Raw genomic sequence first — 9,369 nt, 5'->3', positions numbered from 1 at the left:
TCTGTAAAATCAGGATGGAAGGTAACTTTACAGGTAATCAGATTCAAAACACAGAGGATTCCCCTCTAGGCAAAACTTTAAAGTTACAAAAAACAGGGATAAACCTCCCTCTAAGCATAGGGAAAATTCACAAGCTAAAAACAAAAGATAATCTAACACGCCTTGCCTTATTTACTTACTCTTTTTGCAATATTGATTTTAGGATGATTTTAGGAGAAGGAGTTTTCTGACCTGATGCTTCTCTGCTTCCCCAGAGAACACACAACAAAGAGCACAAACAAAGCCTTCCCCCGCCCCCAGATTTGAAAGTATCTTCTTTCCCCATTGGTCCTTTTGGTCAGGTGCCAACCAGGTTATTTGAGCTTCTTAACCCCTTGCAGGTAAGGAGGAATTCTAGGCTACCCTTAGCTGTATGACAGGTAGTGTTTGTCTTGTGGGCCCTCTCCCCATCCCCATCAGTTACCTCACATGAACAGTGTGCGTGAGGACTCTATTTGAGCCCTGGATGGAACTGAGCAGGATGGAGCAACGGATACCCAGTGGGCCAGATCTGGCTTTCAGGGGGCCTGTGATGGTTTATGCCCCTAGGGTCAGGGCAGCACAGCCTAGCAGCCAGAGTCTATGGAGCAGCCCTTAGGTGCAGGGCAGCGCAGCCTAGTGGCCAGAGTCTATGGAGCCTCTCTTAGGTGCAGGGCAGCACAGCCTAGTGGCCAGAGTCTACAGGGGTGGGGCACCCACCAAGGGGTGTGATGGCCCCAGTAGGGGGTCCCAGGCCCAACTGACTCCACCGGGCCCCAACCCAGGGTTCTAACAGGGGCGTAGCACCTTGCCACTGACTCATCGGGGGGGTCCTACGAAACACGCTGAGGTTTCCCGGGTGGGAGGTACCACTCTGTCACCCTCCCTGAGTCACTTCCTACCAGTCTCTGTTCTGGGGTCTCCCATGAGCCTTCGGATTCTCTGTGGACAGTTGGGCCGGTGGCCTCCTCTGGCTCCTCCCGTCACCGGGGTTCAAGCAGGCCCCGGGGAGACTCTGATTCCCGGCTCAGTCAGGGGCTGTGGCTGGCCCTCTGCAGGAGCTTCCCAGACAGGGCCTTCCCCTACGGCTGTCATCCACAACTGAGCTGGGCTTCCTCCCTTTATACTGCGAGAGCATTTGGAGCATGCTTAGTCCCTCCAGGAGGCAGGACTTCCGCTGTCAATAATATGGGCTTAACTCTGTCTGGGCTAGTGCGGGGTAAGCAGACCCCGTCACAGGGGCCATCATTGTCTTGGGGCCACTTGTGATTGAATGGGTTGCAGGGGCCTAACACCATCACTGCACATAATCCCTAATATTGAGTATCTTATAAGTTCCAAGACTGCACTTGTCTTGTAAATTCCAAGATCTGACACTGAATTAGACATTAACACTGCTGAGAGACTGTTAGAATTCTTTCAAATCTCAACGCAGAGTGCTTCAGTAGTTACACTGGCCTAACACTCTATAGGGACTGTTATTATGATACCAGAGACTTCCTCTTACTTACTGTATCTTTGCCTGAACTGTTCACTGAAACCATTAAAAAAATAGTTTCTGCCTCTGGATATATGTTTGGAATCCCCTAAAGGTCTTACACAGGCTCTTTGATTTGTGATACTGTTGTCAGTGTCAGCCTGTATAAAGAAGACAACATTAATAGCCTGCTCTGTAGAGAAACATTCTGAGTCAGTTTGCTCATTTTTATTTCTGTCTGGTTTTATTGGTAGTATGTATGGGTTTTTTATTTGGTGTCACACTTCCTCTGAGCCATTTTGTGCTCTGTTTCAGAATGTTCACTATTAAATTTTTACCACTGCAATGTAATTTTGATTATTCATAACTTCTTATTTTATATAAAAAGCAACGAGGTCTCTATGCATGCACAAACTAAAAGTCCTTCCATGATCAAATTTCAATTGTTCTTAAAACAAGTGTTCTAAAGGAAATTGTACTGATCAGAACCACTTCCAAGCCATGAAGGCATTCCAAATCCAGGGCCATTTCAGGATAAAACAAAACAATTCAGAAAATCTTTCAATTAGGAGATAACCAAATCCTGAAGTCCCTGCTCAGTTCTTGCTGATGAGAGTTTTGCCTGAATAAAGCCAGAGTAAGGATTTGAGTGTTTGGCCCTAGGATGTCTAACAAGGGAAAATGGATAACAGTATTTTACCTATCTTCATCAATCTGAGGAGTTTGAAATTTCCATTATTCCATACAAAAGAAATGGTATGTAGTGCCTTTACATTGAATAATGCTTCCTGCTTCTTACAGAAGTTGGTCCAATAAAAGTTTTTACCTCACCGATCTTGTCTCTCATACTAGGTAAGTCTATCTGTCTATTTTACCTGTTTAAATTCTTCAGCTAGTAATGTAGCTATGCTGGTTTTTTATTTCTATTTTAGCCTCTTCAGCTCTCACAAAGTGGTTTTTACTGAAACATACCAGTAGGGGATCATTGTATTAGAAGTGGAAGCAAATTTTACATGCTTTATTTTGAAGCGATCTGAACATTTATTTGAATATATTTTACAGAATAAAGTTCCTTTTTAGACCACTTGCCCCATAACCTCCTTGCTAAGTTCCTAGGACGTTGGACAGATGTGTAGTAAGTAATGTAACACCACTTCCAAACAAGGATATTGGGTTACAATTTTTGTAGTAGACCATGATTATTTTTAACTTTCATTTCCCTTGTAATTATTTCCATTTCTAGATTCCTAAATCTGCCATCGCCTGTCATGTGAATCTCATCTATCCTGTTTTTACAAATAATTCTGGCCTTGAGTCTGCATTCCTTGCACACTGGGAATTCCCATAGACATGAGTTTTGGGTGCGCAAGAAATGCAAGTTGTGATCCTATGTAAAATATGACCAAACATTGTCCATTATCTGTTCTGTATACAATAGCCTTTTTAAAAAAATGGAAATACACTTATTGTACATAACAGCTGCCCAAATTCTGATTTAGGTACTTACATTCTTCATAACTCCCCCTGAGGTGTCTGTTAGAAAAGTTAATATTCACTTGCTCGCTGACCAGTTGTTTGTGTAATGGAAAGTAGTGGGGCTGAGTGGGTGTTTTCTTTAATTGTTTGTTTGTTTAAATACAGGGGGCCCCATCAGTGAATTGCCTGGGCACAAATCTCTTGTTGACTTTAATGCGAGATATCTGTGTTCAACTGATGGAATAATCAGGCTGAAGTATTGCCTGGCAACTTGAGGGAGAAATTATCTGGGAGAAAGAGAGGAAGGGTAGAGAGGAAACAAAATAAATGAGGAAGAAAGGAATGGTGTGTGCATATAATGGCAATGGGAAAATTACAGAAGATCTAGACACTGACATTCATCTGTAACATCATCAGTTTTTAATCTCATCTGGGCAGTTGTGTGTGTAGTATTGTTAGGGCACAATTGCTACACATTCAGCTACAGTGGTGGCTGGTAGTGGGTGAAGTAATCTATCTGTAATCTCTGAAAAATTTGAGGATCTTTCAGGATGAAAGCAATTGTCACAGCATTTAAAATCCTTCAAATTAATAAGAAACATCTATATCTACACATACAATTTACAATATTGAATTAAAAATTACCAGGATTTACAAAATATTAATAGACATGCTTCAGGGCCTCTTGAAAATCAAAGCTTCACTTAAGGCAGCAGAACTGCTCAGCTTCATGGTTCTTACACATTTAAGAACAAGGAAAGTGACACCAAAAATACATTACTGGGATAGTAAGCAGTAAGCTAGCACTCAAGAAAGAGATCTTGGAGTCATGGTGGATAGTTCTCTGAAAACATCCACTCAATGTGCAGCAGCAGTCCAAAAAGCAAACAGAATGTTGGGCATCATAAAGAAAGGGATAGATAATAAGATAGAAAATATCATATTGCCTCTATATAAATCCGTGGTACGCCCATATCTTGAATACTGCATGCAGATGTCGCCCGTCTCAAAAAAGATATATTGGAATTGGAAAAGGTTCTGAAAAGGACAACAAAAATGATTAGGAGTATGGAACAGCTGACATATGAGGAGAGATTAATAAGACTGGGACTTTTCACCTTGGAAAAAAGACGACTAAAGGGGAATATGATAGGGGATATGAAAGGGGATATGAAATCATGACTGGTGTGGAGAAAATAAATAAGGAAATGTTATTTACTCCTTCTCATAACACAAGAACTAGGGGGGGGGTCACCAAATGAAATTAATAGGCAGCAGATTTAAAACAAACAAAATGAAGTATTTTTTCACACAATGCAAAGTCAACCTGTGGAACTCCTTGCCAGAGGATGTTGTGAAGGCCAAGACCATAACAGGGTTCAAAAGAGAACTAGATAAGTTCATGGAGGATAGGTCCATCAATGGCTATTAGCCAGGATGGACAGGGATGATGTCCCTAGCCTCTGTTTGCCAAAAAGTGGGAATGGATAACAGGGGCTGGATCACTTGATGATTACCTGTTCTGTTCATTCCCTCTGGGGCACCTGGCATTGTCCACTAGCCCAGTATCCTGTCTTATGATAGGTGGACCTTTCGTCTGACCCAGTATAGCCATTCTTATGTTCATAAAAGAAAGAGAGAACAGGGCAAAAGGAACAACTTCAGGAGGAATGACTTGTTTTGCACAATGGTGTAATAAAAATGAAATACAGGCAGGAACTGAAAGTCAAACGTACTGTAAGCTACCAAAGAGAAACTTAAATCAGAGAAGATAACATATCGAAATTGTGATGGGGTGATAAGGAGAGCAAGGTGACTTCCTTCTGAAGTCAGTGAATGTACTGTCCTTATCAATGGGAACAGGTTGTATCCTTAACATTCTCCAAGAGATGCAGACTTAGAACCACTGACACATTCCATAGTGCAACACTAGTGGATGCCAGGAGGCCTATGCAGTTCATACAGCAATACAACTAAACTAATAATAAAAATAATACAGCTCGTCTGTGGTAACAGTCTTCAATAATTTGTAAACTACAGGCAAACTCAACACCTCACCCTAGAGATATTTAGAAATATTTTCCCCCTTTTACTTTTATTATTTTGATGATTTTTAACACATAAGTACTCTGCACATTATAGACATTTAACTACTTAGGCTCTCTCCTTGAATTCTGAATACATTATTGTGCTGATTGCTGGCATACAGTTGAGGGACCAGACCATTGTTGGTCTCTTTTTATTTCAGTTTGCTTCAGTTTTCTCTCTCATTCTTGGCTTCTTAGTTCAAACACAGAAGCCCTGTTTACATTCTAGTACTAAACCATCACTGAGAATAGTTGTCAGCAACACATCCTCTTGAACCAGAGCTGAAAGTGATTTAAGCTGTTTGCCATTTTCACCAACATTGTTTGATGCTTCCTATTCCCATTTTACAATGGTTCAAGGGAGACCCTTGACGACACCTTTTTTTTTTTTTCAACAGGTTGATTTCCTAGCATAGGAAAGTCTTAAGGGACTACCAAACCTAAAGCTGACCAAAATTGTTTCAAAGTACTGGATCCGGGGAAGGAAATTCAATTATGAAACAGCTAAATAGCACTGTAAAGACAAAACAGGTAATCTGCTCTAGCAAGGTGCTATCCAGCAGTTCATATATTTTCAGCTTTCTGAATCACTCAGGAGCTGGAAGACTGAGGGTGATGGCTCATGCTGGTCAGTGATGTGCTCCCAATAATTTTTCCTGTTAGCCTGTGGTGAGTTTGCTCCAGGAAGAAGCGAGAGACTAGAGATTCCACCCATTTGTTTTCTCATTTATATAATAAAATAAAATACAATAAAATATTACTAAAAGGTAGGGCTGTCAATTAATCACAGTTAACTCACAGGATTAACTCAAAAAATTAATAAAAAATTAATCGTGATTTATTGCACTTTTAATCACACAATTACACAATAGATTACCAATTGAAATGTATTAAATATTTGTGGAGTTTTTTCTACATTTTCAAATATATTGATTTCAATTACAACATAGAACACTGCTCACTTTATATTATTTTTATTATAATTTTTACAGTGCAAATATTTGTATACAAAAGGAATAGTATTTTTCAATTCACTTCATACAAGTACTGTAGTGCAATCTCTTTATCGTGAAAGTGCAACTTACAAATGTCGATTTTTTTTTGTTACATAACTGCACTCAAAAAACCAAAACAATGTAAAACTTTAGAGCCTACAAGTCCACTCAGTCCTACTTCTTGTTCAGCCAATCGCGAAGACAAACATGTTTGTTTACATTTATGGGACGTAATGCTGCCCGCTTCTTATTTACAAATGTCACCTGAAAGTGAGAACAGGCATTTGCATAGCACTTTTGTAGTCCGTATTACAAGGTATTTACATGCCAGATATGCTAAACATTCATATGCCCCTTCCAGCTTTGGCCACCATTCCAGAGGACATGCTTCCATGCTGATGCTTGTTAAAAAAATATGTTAACTAAATTTGTGACTGAACTCCTTGGGGGAGAATTATATGTCTCCTGCTCTGTTTTACCTGCATTCTGCCATATATTTCATGTTATAGCAGTCTCAGATGATGACCCAGCACATGTTGTTGGTTTTAAGAACACTTTCACTGCAGATTTGACAAAACGCAAAGAAAGTACAAATGTGAGATTTCTAAAGATAGCTACAGCACTCCACCCAAGGTTTAAAAATCTGACGTGACTTCCAAAATCTGAGAGGGATGAGGTGTGGAGCATGCTTTCAGAAGCCTTAAAAGAGCACCACTTTGATGCAGAAATTACAGAACCGAACCACCAAAATAGAAAATCAACCTTCTGCTGGTGGCATCTGACTCAGATGATGAAAATGAATTTGCATTGGTCAACACTGTTTTTGGATCATTATCAAGCAGAATCCGTCATTGGCATGGACACATGTTCTCTGGAATGGTGGTTGAAAAATGAAGGGACATATGACTCTTTACCTCATCTGGCATGTAAATATCTTGCAACACCGGTTACAACAGTGCCATGAGAACACCGGTTCTCACTTTCAGGTGATGTAAACAAGAAGCAGGCAGCATTATCTCCTGCAAATGTAAAGTTTGTCTGAGCAATTGTCTGACCAAGAAGTAGGACTGAGTGGACGTGTAGGCTCTAAAGTTTTACGTAGTTTTATTTTTGAGTGCAGGTGGGCTTTTTTTTACATAATTCTAGATTTGTAAGTTCAACTTTCATGATAAAGAGATTGCACAACATTATTTGTATTAGATGAATTGAAAAATACTATTACTTTTGTTTTTTACTGTGAAAATATTTGTAATAAAAATAATATAAAGTGAGCGCTGTACACTTTGTATTCTGTGTGGTAATTGAAATCAATATATTTGAAAATGTAGAAAACATCCAAAGTATTTAAATAAATTGCATTCTATTATTCTTTAATCGTGCAATTAATTGTGATTTTTTTAATCGCTCAGTTAATCACGATTATTTTTTTTAATCGCTTGACAGCCCTACTAAAAAGCTTCCGTAGAACCATAACTAAGGAAGAAAGCAGAGACACTTGGCAAATTAACTCACACTAAGAGCATTTCCAGGAAATGTTTATCTTTGTTTCTGAAAAATACAAGTAGTGTTTTGAAAGAACAGCAGTGTTCAAATAGGATAAGTGAAATGGGGAGACCATGTGGGTTGATCAGAGGGGCACCTTCCACCATAAGTTTTTGGGGTCATCAGTTCTATCTCAAAAAGCAAAAATATAGCACTTCAGCAGCATTTTTGACCTACAGGAATAAGTCAACCTAGCAATAGATAGAATCCTCGATATGCTGAGACCACTCTCTATCATGCTGACCAATAATATCTCATTGTTTCCTTGTACTCCCCTGTCTGTCTGTATCCATCTGTTGTCTCTTCTCTCATAGTTAGACTGGAGGCTCTCTGAGACAGGGACCATCTTTTTGTTCTATGTTTGTACAGCACCTACCACAACTGTGTCCTTGTCCGTGCCTGGGACTCTATGCACTATGATAATACAAATACTATTTGATCACCTTGATCGATTAGTCCTTCAGCCCTCGTATAGATTATGCCAATCACAACATGCCTCCAATTCTTCTCTTATCCTGGCCTTCCTTCTCTATGTCTTTTGATGATAAAATCTTCCCATCTCTTTGGAGGTCGGCTGAGGGGTCATTTCAGTTCCTTTGGGTACCACTCGGCAACAGCCCCCTGCAGCCCATCGATTGTCAGTGAGCCTCACGATATGCCCAGCCCATCGCATTTTACTATGTCTGCTCTCAACAATGACATCCTGCACTCCACTCTGCTATCAGATCACTTCACTGGGGACTCAGTCGCGGATTCCCAGAATTCTTCTTTCCATTGCTCTCTCCATGACAGACAGTTGTTGCTCCTCTGTCTTCATCAGCGCCCATGTTTCGCTGCTATACAACATTGCGGGCAGTACTGTTGAGTTGAAGAGGCTGGCGCGTGTTGCCTTGTTGATTTTTCCTTGGTGGACATCCTTGATAGAATTGAATGTGCACCAACCTGCTTTCTTTCTTTGCAAATACTACTAACGTTACTAATAATAACAATATATGTGTATATATAATATAAGAATAAAGTGTATAAGTAGTACAAATTATTCCTTCCAATGTGCCTTTGTCAACAGTGAATTTTATCTGCTATCAAGTTACCCATCCCCCTAACTTTGTTAGATCCCTCTGAAATGCCTCACCAACTTCACTACACAAAATTCGCTTTAACTTTTAACAATGTTTAACAGTCTGGAAAGACTCCATTTGACTTCAAAGGACTTGGATCAGGCTCTAATGGAAGGACTGAAGAGAAATCCTATATTTGGATTTGTAAATCATAATAATATACATGCACAAAACATTTTCACTCACCTGTGTGTATTAGTAACAATACCTTGCATTTCAATAGGCATCTTTAATCCAAGGCATGTTTAATCCAACACATTTGACTTTGTTAACAAACTAAGCATAACATCCCCATGACATAGATAAGGAAGGGCAGCCACCTACATTCACCTCTACAAGGCCACCAAACATATCTGGAGTTTTCAGTCAAGTGCAGTCCCGTTTAGAGTTATCATGACATGAGTCAAAGAAGCGCTAGAAAATGGTCAAGGGATCGACAACTAAATTTTTGAAATACCCAAATAAATGTAACAGTCTTTGTCTGATTTTTAGCAAGTTTTCCAGAAAGACTACTATGGGATAAGATGTGGCATGCAAACTGCAGGAATATCGATTTCTTTGGAAGAAGTTACAAGGAGAGTATCCCTTTAAGTAGAAACATGTTTCACTTTTAGACCGTTAGCCACTTCTGTTAAAAGTATTTGCAAAAAGGAGTG

The sequence above is a fragment of the Natator depressus genome, chromosome 4, assembly GCF_965152275.1.
Source record: "Natator depressus isolate rNatDep1 chromosome 4, rNatDep2.hap1, whole genome shotgun sequence".
NCBI classification, from domain to species: Eukaryota; Metazoa; Chordata; order Testudines; family Cheloniidae; genus Natator; species Natator depressus.
Note: the sequence above shows the minus strand (reverse complement) of the source record.